Source organism: Oncorhynchus keta, unplaced genomic scaffold (genome assembly GCF_023373465.1).
Source record: "Oncorhynchus keta strain PuntledgeMale-10-30-2019 unplaced genomic scaffold, Oket_V2 Un_contig_11426_pilon_pilon, whole genome shotgun sequence".
NCBI lineage: Eukaryota > Metazoa > Chordata > Actinopteri > Salmoniformes > Salmonidae > Oncorhynchus > Oncorhynchus keta.
Genome location: NW_026277483.1, coordinates 13648 through 31764, shown reverse-complemented (window position 1 = coordinate 31764; position 18117 = coordinate 13648). Strand labels below are relative to the sequence as shown.

At 41.9% G+C, this 18117-nt stretch overlaps 15 non-coding genes across 15 annotated transcripts; all 15 read right to left on the bottom strand.

Annotated features, from left to right (window-relative positions):
• Positions 1–217: 217 nt before the first annotated feature.
• Positions 218–290, bottom strand: trnaa-agc (transfer RNA alanine (anticodon AGC)). The gene has a single exon. It is a non-coding gene; the product is annotated as a tRNA-Ala (tRNA).
• Positions 291–1458: 1168 nt separating this feature from the next.
• Positions 1459–1531, bottom strand: trnaa-agc (transfer RNA alanine (anticodon AGC)). Its single transcript has one exon. It is a non-coding gene; the product is annotated as a tRNA-Ala (tRNA).
• An 862-nt stretch (positions 1532–2393) lies between these two features.
• On the bottom strand, positions 2394–2466 carry trnaa-agc (transfer RNA alanine (anticodon AGC)). Its single transcript has one exon. It is a non-coding gene; the product is annotated as a tRNA-Ala (tRNA).
• A 548-nt stretch (positions 2467–3014) lies between these two features.
• Positions 3015–3087, bottom strand: trnaa-agc (transfer RNA alanine (anticodon AGC)). Its single transcript has one exon. It is a non-coding gene; the product is annotated as a tRNA-Ala (tRNA).
• Positions 3088–3326: 239 nt separating this feature from the next.
• On the bottom strand, positions 3327–3399 carry trnaa-agc (transfer RNA alanine (anticodon AGC)). Its single transcript has one exon. It is a non-coding gene; the product is annotated as a tRNA-Ala (tRNA).
• Positions 3400–3638: 239 nt separating this feature from the next.
• Positions 3639–3711, bottom strand: trnaa-agc (transfer RNA alanine (anticodon AGC)). Its single transcript has one exon. It is a non-coding gene; the product is annotated as a tRNA-Ala (tRNA).
• A 237-nt stretch (positions 3712–3948) lies between these two features.
• trnaa-agc (transfer RNA alanine (anticodon AGC)) lies at positions 3949–4021 on the bottom strand. The gene has a single exon. It is a non-coding gene; the product is annotated as a tRNA-Ala (tRNA).
• An 861-nt stretch (positions 4022–4882) lies between these two features.
• Positions 4883–4955, bottom strand: trnaa-agc (transfer RNA alanine (anticodon AGC)). The gene has a single exon. It is a non-coding gene; the product is annotated as a tRNA-Ala (tRNA).
• Positions 4956–5817: 862 nt separating this feature from the next.
• trnaa-agc (transfer RNA alanine (anticodon AGC)) lies at positions 5818–5890 on the bottom strand. Its single transcript has one exon. It is a non-coding gene; the product is annotated as a tRNA-Ala (tRNA).
• Positions 5891–7371: 1481 nt separating this feature from the next.
• On the bottom strand, positions 7372–7444 carry trnaa-agc (transfer RNA alanine (anticodon AGC)). Its single transcript has one exon. It is a non-coding gene; the product is annotated as a tRNA-Ala (tRNA).
• A 239-nt stretch (positions 7445–7683) lies between these two features.
• Positions 7684–7756, bottom strand: trnaa-agc (transfer RNA alanine (anticodon AGC)). The gene has a single exon. It is a non-coding gene; the product is annotated as a tRNA-Ala (tRNA).
• A 239-nt stretch (positions 7757–7995) lies between these two features.
• Positions 7996–8068, bottom strand: trnaa-agc (transfer RNA alanine (anticodon AGC)). Its single transcript has one exon. It is a non-coding gene; the product is annotated as a tRNA-Ala (tRNA).
• Positions 8069–8307: 239 nt separating this feature from the next.
• On the bottom strand, positions 8308–8380 carry trnaa-agc (transfer RNA alanine (anticodon AGC)). The gene has a single exon. It is a non-coding gene; the product is annotated as a tRNA-Ala (tRNA).
• Positions 8381–17360: 8980 nt separating this feature from the next.
• trnaa-agc (transfer RNA alanine (anticodon AGC)) lies at positions 17361–17433 on the bottom strand. Its single transcript has one exon. It is a non-coding gene; the product is annotated as a tRNA-Ala (tRNA).
• A 239-nt stretch (positions 17434–17672) lies between these two features.
• On the bottom strand, positions 17673–17745 carry trnaa-agc (transfer RNA alanine (anticodon AGC)). The gene has a single exon. It is a non-coding gene; the product is annotated as a tRNA-Ala (tRNA).
• Between the last annotated feature and the right edge of the window lie 372 nt (positions 17746–18117).

Here is an 18117-nt window from a genome sequence, read left to right as displayed (position 1 = left end):
AAATCTCAATGACCGCACTGCCAAATCCCTCGTCCATAAGAAAGGATACTTTTTAAAAAGTATGCTTGCTTCAGCTGTCTAAAAGTATTTTTCATGGTAGTTCAGTAAAGGTTGAAGTAGTGACTGCAGTAAGCCCAGTGGTGGAAATAGTTGTATTGTTGGGTTAGTATCCAGAGCTACAACAACAATGTGTGCTGATTGAACCAAACTAAATAGTTGGAGGATGCGGGCATCGATCCCGCTACCTCTCGCATGCTAAGCGAGCACTCTACCATTTGAGCTAATCCCCCTGCACCTCCAAAAGAAGTATGAAATCTCAATGACCGCACTGCCAAATCCCTCGTCCATAAGAAAGGATACTTTTTAAAAAGTATGCTTGCTTCAGCTGTCTAAAAGTATTTTTCATGGTAGTTCAGTAAAGGTTGAAGTAGTGACTGCAGTAAGCCCAGTGGTGGAAATAGTTGTATTGTTGGGTTAGTATCCAGAGCTACAACAACAATGTGTGCTGATTGAACCAAACTAAATAGTTGGAGGATGCGGGCATCGATCCCGCTACCTCTCGCATGCTAAGCGAGCACTCTACCATTTGAGCTAATCCCCTGCACCTCCAAAAGAAGTATGAAATCTCAATGACCGCACTGCCAAATCCCTCGTCCATAAGAAAGGATACTTTTTAAAAAGTATGCTTGCTTCAGCTGTCTAAAAGTATTTTTCATGGTAGTTCAGTAAAGGTTGAAGTAGTGACTGCAGTAAGCCCAGTGGTGGAAATAGTTGTATTGTTGGGTTAGTATCCAGAGCTACAACAACAATGTGTGCTGATTGAACCAAACTAAATAGTTGGAGGATGCGGGCATCGATCCCGCTACCTCTCGCATGCTAAGCGAGCACTCTACCATTTGAGCTAATCCCCTGCACCTCCAAAAGAAGTATGAAATCTCAATGACCGCACTGCCAAATCCCTCGTCCATAAGAAAGGATACTTTTTAAAAAGTATGCTTGCTTCAGCTGTCTAAAAGTATTTTTCATGGTAGTTCAGTAAAGGTTGAAGTAGTGACTGCAGTAAGCCCAGTGGTGGAAATAGTTGTATTGTTGGGTTAGTATCCAGAGCTACAACAACAATGTGTGCTGATTGAACCAAACTAAATAGTTGGAGGATGCGGGCATCGATCCCGCTACCTCTCGCATGCTAAGCGAGCACTCTACCATTTGAGCTAATCCCCTGCACCTCCAAAAGAACTATGAAATCACAATGACCGCACTGCCAAATCCCTCGTCCATAAGAAAGGATACTTTTTAAAAAGTATGCTTGCTTCAGCTGTCTAAAAGTATTTTTCATGGTAGTTCAGTAAAGGTTGAAGTAGTGACTGCAGTAAGCCCAGTGGTGGAAATAGTTGTATTGTTGGGTTAGTATCCAGAGCTACAACAACAATGTGTGCTGATTGAACCAAACTAAATAGTTGGAGGATGCGGGCATCGATCCCGCTACCTCTCGCATGCTAAGCGAGCACTCTACCATTTGAGCTAATCCCCCTGCACCTCCAAAAGAAGTATGAAATCTCAATGACCGCACTGCCAAATCCCTCGTCCATAAGAAAGGATACTTTTTAAAAAGTATGCTTGCTTCAGCTGTCTAAAAGTATTTTTCATGGTAGTTCAGTAAAGGTTGAAGTAGTGACTGCAGTAAGCCCAGTGGTGGAAATAGTTGTATTGTTGGGTTAGTATCCAGAGCTACAACAACAATGTGTGCTGATTGAACCAAACTAAATAGTTGGAGGATGCGGGCATCGATCCCGCTACCTCTCGCATGCTAAGCGAGCACTCTACCATTTGAGCTAATCTACCCTGCACCTCCAAAACGAACTATGAAATCACAATGACCGCACTGCCAAATCCCTCGTCCATAAGAAAGGATACTTTTTAAAAAGTATGCTTGCTTCAGCTGTCTAAAAGTATTTTTCATGGTAGTTCAGTAAAGGTTGAAGTAGTGACTGCAGTAAGCCCAGTGGTGGAAATAGTTGTATTGTTGGGTTAGTATCCAGAGCTACAACAACAATGTGTGCTGATTGAACCAAACTAAATAGTTGGAGGATGCGGGCATCGATCCCGCTACCTCTCGCATGCTAAGCGAGCACTCTACCATTTGAGCTAATCCCCTGCACCTCCAACAAGAAGTATGAAATCTCAATGACCGCACTGCCAAATCCCTCGTCCATAAGAAAGGATACTTTTTAAAAAGTATGCTTGCTTCAGCTGTCTAAAAGTATTTTTCATGGTAGTTCAGTAAAGGTTGAAGTAGTGACTGCAGTAAGCCCAGTGGTGGAAATAGTTGTATTGTTGGGTTAGTATCCAGAGCTACAACAACAATGTGTGCTGATTGAACCAAACTAAATAGTTGGAGGATGCGGGCATCGATCCCGCTACCTCTCGCATGCTAAGCGAGCACTCTACCATTTGAGCTAATCCCCCTGCACCTCCAAAAGAACTATGAAATCTCAATGACCGCACTGCCAAATCCCTCGTCCATAAGAAAGGATACTTTTTAAAAAGTATGCTTGCTTCAGCTGTCTAAAAGTATTTTTCATGGTAGTTCAGTAAAGGTTGAAGTAGTGACTGCAGTAAGCCCAGTGGTGGAAATAGTTGTATTGTTGGGTTAGTATCCAGAGCTACAACAACAATGTGTGCTGATTGAACCAAACTAAATAGTTGGAGGATGCGGGCATCGATCCCGCTACCTCTCGCATGCTAAGCGAGCACTCTACCATTTGAGCTAATCCCCTGCACCTCCAAAAGAAGTATGAAATCTCAATGACCGCACTGCCAAATCCCTCGTCCATAAGAAAGGATACTTTTTAAAAAGTATGCTTGCTTCAGCTGTCTAAAAGTATTTTTCATGGTAGTTCAGTAAAGGTTGAAGTAGTGACTGCAGTAAGCCCAGTGGTGGAAATAGTTGTATTGTTGGGTTAGTATCCAGAGCTACAACAACAATGTGTGCTGATTGAACCAAACTAAATAGTTGGAGGATGCGGGCATCGATCCCGCTACCTCTCGCATGCTAAGCGAGCACTCTACCATTTGAGCTAATCCCCCTGCACCTCCAAAACGAACTATGAAATCACAATGACCGCACTGCCAAATCCCTCGTCCATAAGAAAGGATACTTTTTAAAAAGTATGCTTGCTTCAGCTGTCTAAAAGTATTTTTCATGGTAGTTCAGTAAAGGTTGAAGTAGTGACTGCAGTAAGCCCAGTGGTGGAAATAGTTGTATTGTTGGGTTAGTATCCAGAGCTACAACAACAATGTGTGCTGATTGAACCAAACTAAATAGTTGGAGGATGCGGGCATCGATCCCGCTACCTCTCGCATGCTAAGCGAGCACTCTACCATTTGAGCTAATCCCCCTGCACCTCCAAAAAGAACTATGAAATCACAATGACCGCACTGCCAAATCCCTCGTCCATAAGAAAGGATACTTTTTAAAAAGTATGCTTGCTTCAGCTGTCTAAAAGTATTTTTCATGGTAGTTCAGTAAAGGTTGAAGTAGTGACTGCAGTAAGCCCAGTGGTGGAAATAGTTGTATTGTTGGGTTAGTATCCAGAGCTACAACAACAATGTGTGCTGATTGAACCAAACTAAATAGTTGGAGGATGCGGGCATCGATCCCGCTACCTCTCGCATGCTAAGCGAGCACTCTACCATTTGAGCTAATCCCCCTGCCTCCAAAAAGAACTATGAAATCTCAATGACCGCACTGCCAAATCCCTCGTCCATAAGAAAGGATACTTTTTAAAAAGTATGCTTGCTTCAGCTGTCTAAAAGTATTTTTCATGGTAGTTCAGTAAAGGTTGAAGTAGTGACTGCAGTAAGCCCAGTGGTGGAAATAGTTGTATTGTTGGGTTAGTATCCAGAGCTACAACAACAATGTGTGCTGATTGAACCAAACTAAATAGTTGGAGGATGCGGGCATCGATCCCGCTACCTCTCGCATGCTAAGCGAGCACTCTACCATTTGAGCTAATCCCCCTGCACCTCCAAAAGAAGTATGAAATCTCAATGACCGCACTGCCAAATCCCTCGTCCATAAGAAAGGATACTTTTTAAAAAGTATGCTTGCTTCAGCTGTCTAAAAGTATTTTTCATGGTAGTTCAGTAAAGGTTGAAGTAGTGACTGCAGTAAGCCCAGTGGTGGAAATAGTTGTATTGTTGGGTTAGTATCCAGAGCTACAACAACAATGTGTGCTGATTGAACCAAACTAAATAGTTGGAGGATGCGGGCATCGATCCCGCTACCTCTCGCATGCTAAGCGAGCACTCTACCATTTGAGCTAATCCCCTGCACCTCCAAAAAGAACTATGAAATCTCAATGACCGCACTGCCAAATCCCTCGTCCATAAGAAAGGATACTTTTTAAAAAGTATGCTTGCTTCAGCTGTCTAAAAGTATTTTTCATGGTAGTTCAGTAAAGGTTGAAGTAGTGACTGCAGTAAGCCCAGTGGTGGAAATAGTTGTATTGTTGGGTTAGTATCCAGAGCTACAACAACAATGTGTGCTGATTGAACCAAACTAAATAGTTGGAGGATGCGGGCATCGATCCCGCTACCTCTCGCATGCTAAGCGAGCACTCTACCATTTGAGCTAATACCCCTGCACCTCCAAAAAGAAGTATGAAATCTCAATGACCGCACTGCCAAATCCCTCGTCCATAAGAAAGGATACTTTTTAAAAAGTATGCTTGCTTCAGCTGTCTAAAAGTATTTTTCATGGTAGTTCAGTAAAGGTTGAAGTAGTGACTGCAGTAAGCCCAGTGGTGGAAATAGTTGTATTGTTGGGTTAGTATCCAGAGCTACAACAACAATGTGTGCTGATTGAACCAAACTAAATAGTTGGAGGATGCGGGCATCGATCCCGCTACCTCTCGCATGCTAAGCGAGCACTCTACCATTTGAGCTAATCCCCCTGCACCTCCAAAACGAACTATGAAATCACAATGACCGCACTGCCAAATCCCTCGTCCATAAGAAAGGATACTTTTTAAAAAGTATGCTTGCTTCAGCTGTCTAAAAGTATTTTTCATGGTAGTTCAGTAAAGGTTGAAGTAGTGACTGCAGTAAGCCCAGTGGTGGAAATAGTTGTATTGTTGGGTTAGTATCCAGAGCTACAACAACAATGTGTGCTGATTGAACCAAACTAAATAGTTGGAGGATGCGGGCATCGATCCGCTACCTCTCGCATGCTAAGCGAGCACTCTACCATTTGAGCTAATCCCCCTGCGCCTCCAACAAGAAGTATGAAATCTCAATGACCGCACTGCCAAATCCCTCGTCCATAAGAAAGGATACTTTTTAAAAAGTATGTTTGCTCCAGCTGTCTAAAAGTATTTTTCATGGTAGTTCAGTAAATGTTGAAGTAGTGACTGCAGTAAGCCGAGTGGTGGAAATAGTTGTATTGTTGGGTTAGTATCCAGAGCTTCAACAACAATGTGTGCTGATTGAACCAAACTAAATAGTTGGAGGATGCGGGCATCGATCCCGCTACCTCTTGCATGCTAAGCGAGCACTCTACCATTTGAACTAATCCCCCTGCACCTCCAAAACAAACTATGAAATCACAATGACCGCACTGCCAAATCCCTCGTCCATAAGAAAGGCTAATTTTTTAAAAGTATGCTTGCTTCAGCTGTCTAAAAGTATTGTTCATGGTAGTTCAGTAAAGGTTGAAGTAGTGACTGCAGTAAGCCCAGTGGTGGGAATAGTTGTATTGTTGGGTTAGTATCCCGAGCTACAACAACAATGTGTGCTGATTGAACCAAACTAAATAGTTGGAGGATGCGGGCATCGATCCCGCTACCTCTCGCATGCTAAGCGAGCACTCTACCATTTGAGCTAATCCCCCTGCACATCCAAAAAGAAATATGAAATCTCAATGACCGCACTGCCAAATCCCTCGTCCATAAGAAAGGATACTTTTTAAAAAGTATGCTTGCTTCAGCTGTCTAAAAGTATTTTTCATGGTAGTTCAGTAAAGGTTGAAGTAGTGACTGCAGTAAGCCCAGTGGTGGAAATAGTTGTATTGTTGGGTTAGTATCCAGAGCTACAACAACAATGTGTGCTGATTGAACCAAACTAAATAGTTGGAGGATGCGGGCATCGATCCCGCTTCCTCTCGCATGCTAAGCGAGCGCTCTACCATTTGAGCTAATACCCCTGCTTCTCCAATCAGAACTATGAAATCACAATGACCGCACTGCCAAATCCCTCGTCCATAAGAAAGGATACTTTTTAAAAAGTATGCTTGCTTCAGCTCTCTAAAAGTATTTTTCATGGTAGTTCAGTAAAGGTTGAAGTAGTGACTGCAGTAAGCCCAGTGGTGGAAATAGTTGTATTGTTGGGTTAGTATCCAGAGCTACAACAACAATGTGTGCTGATTGAACCAAACTAAATAGTTGGAGGATGCGGGCATCGATCCCGCTACCTCTCGCATGCTAAGCGAGCATTCTACCATTTGAGCTAATACCCCTGCACCTCCAAAAAGAAGTATGAAATCTCAATGACCGCACTGCCAAATCCCTCGTCCATAAGAAAGGATACTTTTTAAAAAGTATGCTTGCTTCAGCTGTCTAAAAGTATTTTTCATGGTAGTTCAGTAAAGGTTGAAGTAGTGACTGCAGTAAGCCCAGTGGTGGAAATAGTTGTATTGTTGGGTTAGTATCCAGAGCTACAACAACAATGTGTGCTGATTGAACCAAACTAAATAGTTGGAGGATGCGGGCATCGATCCCGCTACCTCTCGCATGCTAAGCGAGCACTCTACCATTTGAGCTAATCCCCTGCACCTCCAAAAGAACTATGAAATCTCAATGACCGCACTGCCAAATCCCTCGTCCATAAGAAAGGATACTTTTTAAAAAGTATGCTTGCTTCAGCTGTCTAAAAGTATTTTTCATGGTAGTTCAGTAAAGGTTGAAGTAGTGACTGCAGTAAGCCCAGTGGTGGAAATAGTTGTATTGTTGGGTTAGTATCCAGAGCTACAACAACAATGTGTGCTGATTGAACCAAACTAAATAGTTGGAGGATGCGGGCATCGATCCCGCTACCTCTCGCATGCTAAGCGAGCACTCTACCATTTGAGCTAATCCCCTGCACCTCCAAAACGAACTATGAAATCACAATGACCGCACTGCCAAATCCCTCGTCCATAAGAAAGGATACTTTTAAAGTATGCTTGCTTCAGCTGTCTAAAAGTATTTTTCATGGTAGTTCAGTAAAGGTTGAAGTAGTGACTGCAGTAAGCCCAGTGGTGGAAATAGTTGTATTGTTGGGTTAGTATCCAGAGCTACAACAACAATGTGTGCTGATTGAACCAAACTAAATAGTTGGAGGATGCGGGCATCGATCCCGCTACCTCTCGCATGCTAAGCGAGCACTCTACCATTTGAGCTAATCCCCCTGCGCCTCCAACAAGAAGTATGAAATCTCAATGACCGCACTGCCAAATCCCTCGTCCATAAGAAAGGATACTTTTTAAAAAGTATGCTTGCTTCAGCTGTCTAAAAGTATTTTTCATGGTAGTTCAGTAAAGGTTGAAGTAGTGACTGCAGTAAGCCCAGTGGTGGAAATAGTTGTATTGTTGGGTTAGTATCCAGAGCTACAACAACAATGTGTGCTGATTGAACCAAACTAAATAGTTGGAGGATGCGGGCATCGATCCCGCTACCTCTCGCATGCTAAGCGAGCACTCTACCATTTGAGCTAATCCCCCTGCACCTCCAAAACGAACTATGAAATCACAATGACCGCACTGCCAAATCCCTCGTCCATAAGAAAGGATACTTTTTAAAAAGTATGCTTGCTTCAGCTGTCTAAAAGTATTTTTCATGGTAGTTCAGTAAAGGTTGAAGTAGTGACTGCAGTAAGCCCAGTGGTGGAAATAGTTGTATTGTTGGGTTAGTATCCAGAGCTACAACAACAATGTGTGCTGATTGAACCAAACTAAATAGTTGGAGGATGCGGGCATCGATCCCGCTACCTCTCGCATGCTAAGCGAGCACTCTACCATTTGAGCTAATCCCCCTGCGGCTCCAATCAGAAGTATGAAATCTCAATGACCGCACTGCCAAATCCCTCGTCCATAAGAAAGGATACTTTTTAAAAAGTATGCTTGCTTCAGCTGTCTAAAAGTATTTTTCATGGTAGTTCAGTAAAGGTTGAAGTAGTGACTGCAGTAAGCCCAGTGGTGGAAATAGTTGTATTGTTGGGTTAGTATCCAGAGCTACAACAACAATGTGTGCTGATTGAACCAAACTAAATAGTTGGAGGATGCGGGCATCGATCCCGCTACCTCTCGCATGCTAAGCGAGCACTCTACCATTTGAGCTAATCCCCCTGCACCTCCAAAAGAACTATGAAATCTCAATGACCGCACTGCCAAATCCCTCGTCCATAAGAAAGGATACTTTTTAAAAAGTATGCTTGCTCCAGCTGTCTAAAAGTATTTTTCATGGTAGTTCAGTAAAGGTTGAAGTAGTGACTGCAGTAAGCCCAGTGGTGGGAATAGTTGTATTGTTGGGTTAGTATCCAGAGCTACAACAACAATGTGTGCTGATTGAACCAAACTAAATAGTTGGAGGATGCGGGCATCGATCCCACTAACTCTCGCATGCTAAGCGAGCATTCTACCATTTGAGCTAATCCCCCTGCACCTCCAAAAAGAAGTATGAAATCTCAATGACCGCACTGCCAAATCCCTCGTCCATAAGAAAGGATACTTTTTAAAAAGTATGCTTGCTTCAGCTGTCTAAAAGTATTTTTCATGGTAGTTCAGTAAAGGTTGAAGTAGTGACTGCAGTAAGCCCAGTGGTGGAAATAGTTGTATTGTTGGGTTAGTATCCAGAGCTACAACAACAATGTGTGCTGATTGAACCAAACTAAATAGTTGGAGGATGCGGGCATCGATCCCGCTACCTCTCGCATGCTAAGCGAGCACTCTACCATTTGAGCTAATCCCCTGCACTCCAAAAAGAACTATGAAATCTCAATGACCGCACTGCCAAATCCCTCGTCCATAAGAAAGGATACTTTTTAAAAAGTATGCTTGCTTCAGCTGTCTAAAAGTATTTTTCATGGTAGTTCAGTAAAGGTTGAAGTAGTGACTGCAGTAAGCCCAGTGGTGGAAATAGTTGTATTGTTGGGTTAGTATCCAGAGCTACAACAACAATGTGTGCTGATTGAACCAAACTAAATAGTTGGAGGATGCGGGCATCGATCCCGCTACCTCTCATGCTAAGCGAGCACTCTACCATTTGAGCTAATCCCCCTGCACCTCCAAAAGAAGTATGAAATCTCAATGACCGCACTGCCAAATCCCTCGTCCATAAGAAAGGATACTTTTTAAAAAGTATGCTTGCTTCAGCTGTCTAAAAGTATTTTTCATGGTAGTTCAGTAAAGGTTGAAGTAGTGACTGCAGTAAGCCCAGTGGTGGAAATAGTTGTATTGTTGGGTTAGTATCCAGAGCTACAACAACAATGTGTGCTGATTGAACCAAACTAAATAGTTGGAGGATGCGGGCATCGATCCCGCTACCTCTCACATGCTAAGCGAGCACTCTACCATTTGAGCTAATCCCCTGCGCCTCCAACAAGAAGTATGAAATCTCAATGACCGCACTGCCAAATCCCTCGTCCATAAGAAAGGATACTTTTTAAAAAGTATGCTTGCTTCAGCTGTCTAAAAGTATTTTTCATGGTAGTTCAGTAAAGGTTGAAGTAGTGACTGCAGTAAGCCCAGTGGTGGAAATAGTTGTATTGTTGGGTTAGTATCCAGAGCTACAACAACAATGTGTGCTGATTGAACCAAACTAAATAGTTGGAGGATGCGGGCATCGATCCCGCTACCTCTCGCATGCTAAGCGAGCACTCTACCATTTGAGCTAATCCCCTGCACCTCCAACAAGAAGTATGAAATCTCAATGACCGCACTGCCAAATCCCTCGTCCATAAGAAAGGATACTTTTTAAAAAGTATGCTTGCTTCAGCTGTCTAAAAGTATTTTTCATGGTAGTTCAGTAAAGGTTGAAGTAGTGACTGCAGTAAGCCCAGTGGTGGAAATAGTTGTATTGTTGGGTTAGTATCCAGAGCTACAACAACAATGTGTGCTGATTGAACCAAACTAAATAGTTGGAGGATGCAGGCATCGATCCCGCTACCTCTCACATGCTAAGCGAGCACTCTACCATTTGAGCTAATCCCCCTGTGCCTCCAACAAGAAGTATGAAATCTCAATGACCGCACTGCCAAATCCCTCGTCCATAAGAAAGGATACTTTTTAAAAAGTATGCTTGCTTCAGCTGTCTAAAAGTATTTTTCATGGTAGTTCAGTAAAGGTTGAAGTAGTGACTGCAGTAAGCCCAGTGGTGGAAATAGTTGTATTGTTGGGTTAGTATCCAGAGCTACAACAACAATGTGTGCTGATTGAACCAAACTAAATAGTTGGAGGATGCAGGCATCGATCCTGCTACCTCTCGCATGCTGCGAGCACTCTACCATTTGAGCTAATCCCCCTGCACCTCCAACAAGAAGCTGAAATCTCAATGACCGCACTGCCAAATCCCTTCCATAAGAAAGGATCAGTTGATCTTGCTTCAGCTAAAAGTATTTTTCATGGTAGTTCAGTAAAGGTTGAAGTAGTGACTGCAGTAAACCCAGTGGTGGACTTGGGTTTTCCAAAAATGTTGAACCAAACTAAATAGTTGGAGGATGCTCGATCCAGCTCACATGCTAAGCGAGCACTCTACCAAAATCCCCTTCTACTTTTTTCCATAAGAATAAAAAAGTAGTTGCACAGCTGTCCCAGTAAAGGTTGAAGTAGTGACTGCAGTTTACTATTGTTGGGTTAACAAATGAACAGCTAACAAACTAAATCAAAGATACTTTTTAAAAAGTATGCTGTCTCATAAACTACACATAGTGACCAGCTAAGCCAACAATGGGATTGAACCAAACTTTTTGCATTACCCCAAGGACCAATAGCATTTGAGCTAATCCCCTGCACCTCCAACAATTCTCAATGACCGCACTGCCAAATCCCTGGTCCATAAGAAAGGATACTTTTAAAAAGTATGCTTGCTTCAGCTGTCTAAAAGTATTTTTCATGGTAGTTCAGTAAAGGTTGAAGTAGTGACTGCAGTAAGCCCAGTGGTGGAAATAGTTGTATTGTTGGGTTAGTATCCAGAGCTACAACAACAATGTGTGTGATTGAACCAAACTGTTGGAGGATGCATCGATCCATCTATCCAAAGCCTACCATTAGCTAATCCCCCTGACATGAAATCTCAATGACCGCACTGGCCCTCGTCCATCCTTGCTTCAGCTGTCTAAAAGTATTTTTCATGGTAGTAAAAGGTTGAAGTAGTGACTGCAGTAAGCCCATGGTGGAAATAGTTGTATTGTTGGGTTATTTATTGTGCTATTGATAAATAGTTGGAGGATGCACTCGATCCCTTCATTACACACACTCTACAGCAATCAGAATCTCAATGACCGCACTGCCAAATCCCTCGTCCATAAGAAAGGATACTTTTTAAAAAGTATGCTTGCTTCAAAAAGGGTAGTTCAGAAAGGTTGAAGTAGTGACTGCAGTAAGCCCAGTGGTGGAAATAGTTGTATTGTTGGGTTAGTATTGCCAGAGCTAAAGCAAGATGTGCTAATAAGATGAACCAAATGGAGTCTGTAGTTGGAGAGGATTGAGGCAGTAAGATCCCAGTTCACTTCAGATACTTAGCTTGCACTTGAATGTGCTAGAGAACTGTGCTAACATACCAATTATTTTCAATATGTATAAATATAGAGATAGAAATATACCATGTTGACTGTTGGGTTAGTGAGCTACTCAATGTGTGCTGATTGAACCAAACTAAATAGTTTTATCCCTTTCTCACATGAAACTCTAAATGGGGAAATCTCAATGACCGCACTGCCAAATCCCTCGTCCATAAGAAAGTAAAAGTTTTGGTATTTTTCAAAGTATGAAGTTTGCAAAGCTTGGAAATAGTTGTATTGTTGGGTTAGTATCAGCTACTGCCTAAATAGTAGGATATTTTTCATGCTAAGCGATAGTTCAGCTAATCCCCTGCATAGAACTATGAAATCTCAATGACTGAAAGGAAAGGATACTTTTTAAAAAGTTAAAAGTATGGTGTTCAGTAAAGGTTGAAGCTGCAGTAAGCCCAGTGGTGGAAATAGTTGTATTGTTGGGTTAGTATCCAGAGCTACAACAACAATGTGTGCTGATTGAACCAAACTAAATAGTTGGAGGATGCAGGCATCGATCCCGCTACCTCTCATTGCTTTAGCACTCTACCATTTGAGCTAATCCTGTGCGCCTCCAACAAGAAGTATGAAATCTCAATGACCGCACTGCCAAATCCCTCGTCCATAAGAAAGGATACTTTTTAAAGTTTGCTTTGCTGTAAAAGTATCTTGATTAGTTCTATTGTTGCCATTGTCCAGTGGCTGGAAGGAGGTTCAGTGGGTAATGAATGGGGGTGGTGAGTAGCGTGAGGTACCAGAGCTACAACAACAATGTGTGCTGATTGAACCAAACTAAATAGTTGAGGATGCGGGCATCGATCCCGCTACCTCTCGCATGCTAAGCGAGCACTCTACCATTTGAGCTAATCCCCTACTCAAAGAACTATGAAATCTCAATGACCGCACTGCAAATCCCTCGTCCATAAGAAAGGATACTTTTAAAAGTATGCTTGCTTCAGCTGTCTAAAAGTATTTTTCATGGTAGTTCAGTAAAGGTTGAGTAGTGACTGCAGTAAGCCCAGTGGTGGAGTTGTAGTTGGGTTAGTATCCCCTGCAGTGTGTGCATTGAACCCAGTAAATAGTTGTACTGTTGGGTAAAAGAAGTTATCCTAAAGCTAAAACAGCTACAATGTGAAATGGTAGTTCAGTAATTGAACTGCAAACCCAGTGGTGGGAAATAGTTGTATTGAAGTGCAGAACCAAACTAAATAGTATAAAATCATTACTAGCCTAATATATGCTAAGCGAGCACTCTACCATTTGAGCTAATCCCCTGGTAGGTCTAACAAAATCAATATGAAATCTCAATGACCGCACTGCCAAATCCCTTCCATAAGAAAGGATACTTTTTAAAAAGTATGCTTGCCCCAGCTGTCAAAAGTATTTTTATGGTAGTTCAGTAAAGGTTGAAGTTGACTCAATTTGCCCAGTGGTGGAATAACTAATGTCCAAAAGTTTTTCATGGTAGTTCCTGGTGGATTAGTTGTATTGTTGGGTTAGTATCCAGAGCTACAACAACAATGTGTGCTGATTGAACCAAACTAAATAGTTGGAGGATGCAGGCATCGATCCCGCTACCTCTCTAATGCTAAGCAAGCGCTCTACCATTTGAGCTAATCCCCCTGTGCCTCCAACAAGAAGTATGAAATCTCAATGACCGCACTGCCAAATCCCTCGTCCATAAGAAAGGATACTTTTTAAAAAGTATGCTTGCTTCAGCTCTCTAAAAGTATTTTTCATGGTAGTTCAGTAAAGGTTGAAGTAGTGACTGCAGTAAGCCCAGTGGTGGAAATAGTTGTATTGTTGGGTTAGTATCCAGAGCTACAACAACAATGATTGAACCAAACTAAATAGTTGGAGGATGCGGGCATCGATTCTGCTACCTCTCTCATGCTAAGCAAGCGCTCTACCATTTGAGCTAATCCCCCTGTGCCTCCAACAAGAAGTATGAAATCTCAATGACCGCACTGCCAAATCCCTCGTCCATAAGAAAGGATACTTTTTAAAAAGTATGCTTGCTTCAGCTCTCTAAAAGTATTTTTCATGGTAGTTCAGTAAAGGTTGAAGTAGTGACTGCAGTAAGCCCAGTGGTGGAAATAGTTGTATTGTTGGGTTAGTATCCAGAGCTACAACAACAATGTGTGCTGATTGAACCAAACTAAATAGTTGGAGGATGCAGGCATCGATCCCGCTACCTCTCGCATGCTAAGCGAGCACTCTACCATTTGAGCTAATCCCCTGCACCTCCAACAAGAAGTATGAAATCTCAATGACCGCACTGCCAAATCCTTCGTCCATAAGAAAGGATACTTTTTAAAAAGTATGCTTGCTTCAGCTGTCTAAAAGTATTTTTCATGGTAGTTCAGTAAAGGTTGAAGTAGTGACTGCAGTAAGCCCAGTGGTGGAAATAGTTGTATTGTTGGGTTAGTATCCAGAGTTTTGTGCTGATTGAACCAAACTAAATAGTTGATGCAGAAAAACCTGCGAGTCTGAGTTCCCCTGCTGGCTGTCTGTGGAATAACATTAGGATCAGTTGAGCGTGGGGAATGCATGTTAGTCGTCCAAACAAGAATGGTCACTGTTTTCCTGTCTTTTGTCGTGCTTAATGCTCACTGCGTCTCAGTGGAAAGGATCCAAGGCCTTTTTTAAAAAGTATGCTACTGTCTAAAAGCATGGTAGTTCAGTAAAGGTTGAAGTAGTGACAGTAAGCCCAGTGGTGGAAATAGTTGTATTGTTGGGTTAGTATCCAGAGCTACAACAACAATATTGAACCAAACTAAATAGAGGATGCAGGCATCAGCTCCCATGCTACATTTTTGAGCTAACAAAAAAGAACATGAAATCTGACCGCACTGCCAAATCCCTCGTCCATAAGAAAGGATACTTTTTAAAAAGTATGCTTGCTTCAGCTAAAAGTATTTTTCATGGTAGTTCAGTAAAGGTTGAAGTAGTGACTGCAGTAAGCCCAGTGGTGGACATGTTGTATAATCCAGAGCTACAACAACAATGTGTGCTGATTGAACCAAACTTAGTTGGAGGATGCATTCCCGCTACCTCTCAATGCTAAGACCACATAATTTGTCCCTTTAATCCCTTAAAGAAAGGATACTAATAATTCGGCTGGTTTTTTCATGGTAGTTCAGTAAAGGTTGAAGTTTGCCCCAGTGGTGGAAATTCCAGTGTGTTTCTGCTGCTGATTGAACCACAAATAAAGTGCAAAACCTCTCACATGCTAGAGAATGAACCCTGGCACACAGACTAAGATATTTTTAAAAAGTATTATTATTATATTATTATTTAGGACATGTTTAGTAGCAAAAAGAAGGCTGTCCATCATATCGCAAAGTCCATTATGACAGGCTCCTCCTCCCTGTAGGATAATAATAATAAAATGATTTATTCTATATAAGAAAGCACTTTTCAAAAAGTTATGCTTGCTTCACAAAAGTATTTTTCATTAGTTCAGTACAGAATCTCAAAGTAGCTTTAAAAACTCAAATTTTGATCTGGTAGTCCCGCTCAGTTCCAAAGAAGTATGAAATCTTCAGAAATGATAAGAATAAAAAAGATGGAGTGGAGTCTGTAGTTACTGCAGTAGCCCAGTGGTGGAAATAGTTGTATTGTTGGGTTAGTATCCAGAGCTACAACAACAATGTGTGCTGATTGAACCAAACTAAATAGTTGGAGGATGCAGGCATCGATCCCGCTACCTCTCATGCTGCGAGCACTCTACCATTTGAGCTAACCCCTGCACCTCCAACATATGAAATCTCAATGACCGCACTAAATTTCCATAAGAAAGGATACTTTTTAAAAAGTATGTATAAAAGTATTTTTCATGGTAGTTCAGTAAAGGTATGAAGTAGTGACTCCAGTAAGCTCTGGTTTTGTTTGTTGGGTTTATCCAGAGCTAAAGCAATGTGTGCTTTGAAATGGGGGATCCCTCTTAATGGTTCATGAGTAATTTGGTATTGTTCAGCATGTTTAACGAAAGGATTTCCTGCCTAAAAGTACCTTAGATCGCAGGCCGATAATTAGTCAATAGGGCTGACTGGCTAGTTACTAGTATGCAACTAGCCAGATAGCCAAAAGCATTGTTAGCTAGCTAATGTAACCATGAAGAATTGACATCTATCTTACGTATTATTCGTTTTAGGTCATTTTTGTCCTGTTTTAGCCATCTGGCTAGCTAAATTGTTACGATTCACATATCTAGCTAATAAACAAAAGTGAAGTCAATGACCGTTCCCTGTCCATTGTTTTTAAAAAGTATGCTATCTTATTTTTCATGGTAGTTCAGTATTGAAGTTGACCAAGCCCAGTGGTGGAAATAGTTGTATTGTTGAATCCAGAGCTACAACAACAATGTGTTCAAACTGAATGGGGTGGTGAGGCGTGAGGTAATCCCGTACCTCTCAGCTGCGAGCACTTCTAAATGTATTTGTTTTAATTCCCCACTGCACCTCCAACAAAAAACTATGAAATCTCAATGACCGCACTGCCAAATCCCTCGTCCATAAGAAAGGATACTTTTTAAAAAGTATGCTTGCTTCAGCTGTCTAAAAGTATTTTTCATGGTAGTTCAGTAAAGTATAGTTTGGGTGGGAATAGTTGTATTGTTGGGTTAGTATCCAGAGCTACAACAACAAGTGTGCTGATTGAACCAAACTAAATAGTTGGAGGATGCGGGCATCGATCCCGCCCCTCATGCTCAGCCCAGTTGAGCTAATCCCCTGCAAACAAGAAGTTTTGAACTGTCCCTAAATTATCCTATTAAAACACTACATGGGAAATACGTCATAAGAAAGAACTCACAACAATTCAAAGATGCAGAGTATAAAACATTACATAGCCTAATATATTATTAACAGCCACAATAGCGTCGTCTACTGGTTCAGTAAAGGTTGAAGTAGTGACTGCAGTAAGCCCAGTGGTCTATTTTGAATCAAACAACAATGTGTGCTGATTGAACCAAACTAAATAGTTGGAGGATGCTCGCCTGCTACCTCTCATGCACACTCTACCTTTGAGCTAATCCACTGCCTCCAATCAGAAGTATGTGTTTCCCAAATGCAGAAAGGATACTTTTTAAAAAGTTGCTTGCCAGCTGTCTAAAAGTATTTTTCATGGTAGTTCAGTAAAGGTTGAAGTAGTGACTGCAGTAAGCCCAGTGGTGGAAATAGTTGTATTGTTGGGTTAGTATCCAGAGCTACAACAACAATGTGCTGATTGAACCAAACTAAATAGTTGGAGGATGCAGGCATCGATCCCGCTACCTCTCGCATGCTAAGCAAGCACTCTACCATTTGAGCTAATCCCCTGTGCCTCCAACAAGAAGTATGAAATCTCAATGACCGCACTGCCAAATCCCTCGTCCATAAGAAAGGATACTTTTTAAAAGTATGCTTGCTTCAGCTGTCTAAAAGTATTTTTCATGGTAGTTCAGTAAAGGTTGAAGTAGTGACTGCAGTAAGCCCAGTGGTGGAAATAGTTGTATTGTTGGGTTAGTATCCAGAGCTACAACAACAATGTGTGCTGATTGAACCAAACTAAATAGTTGGAGGATGCGGGCATCGATCCCGCTACCTCTCGCATGCTAAGCGAGCACTCTACCATTTGAGCTAATCCCCCTGTGCCTCCAACAAGAAGTATGAAATCTCAATGACCGCACTGCCAAATCCCTCGTCCATAAGAAAGGATACTTTTTAAAAAGTATGCTTGCTTCAGCTGTCTAAAAGTATTTTTCATGGTAGTTCAGTAAAGGTTGAAGTAGTGACTGCAGTAAGCCCAGTGGTGGAAATAGTTGTATTGTTGGGTTAGTATCCAGAGCTACAACAACAATGTGTGCTGATTGAACCAAACTAAATAGTTGGAGGATGCGGGCATCGATCCCGCTACCTCTCGCATGCTAAGCGAGCACTCTACCATTTGAGCTAATCCCCCTGCTACTCCAACAAGAAGTATGAAATCTCAATGACCGCACTGCCAAATCCCTCGTCCATAAGAAAGGATACTTTTTTTTAAAGTATGCTTGCTTCAGCTGTCTAAAAGTATTTTTCATGGTAGTTCAGTAAAGGTTGAAGTAGTGACTGCAGTAAGCCCAGTGGTGGAAATAGTTGTATTGTTGGGTTAGTATCCAGAGCTACAACAACAATGTGTGCTGATTGAACCAAACTAAATAGTTGGAGGATGCGGGCATCGATCCCGCTACCTCTCGCATGCTAAGCGAGCACTCTACCATTTGAGCTAATCCCCTGTGCCTCCAACAAGAAGTATGAAATCTCAATGACCGCACTGCCAAATCCCTCGTCCATA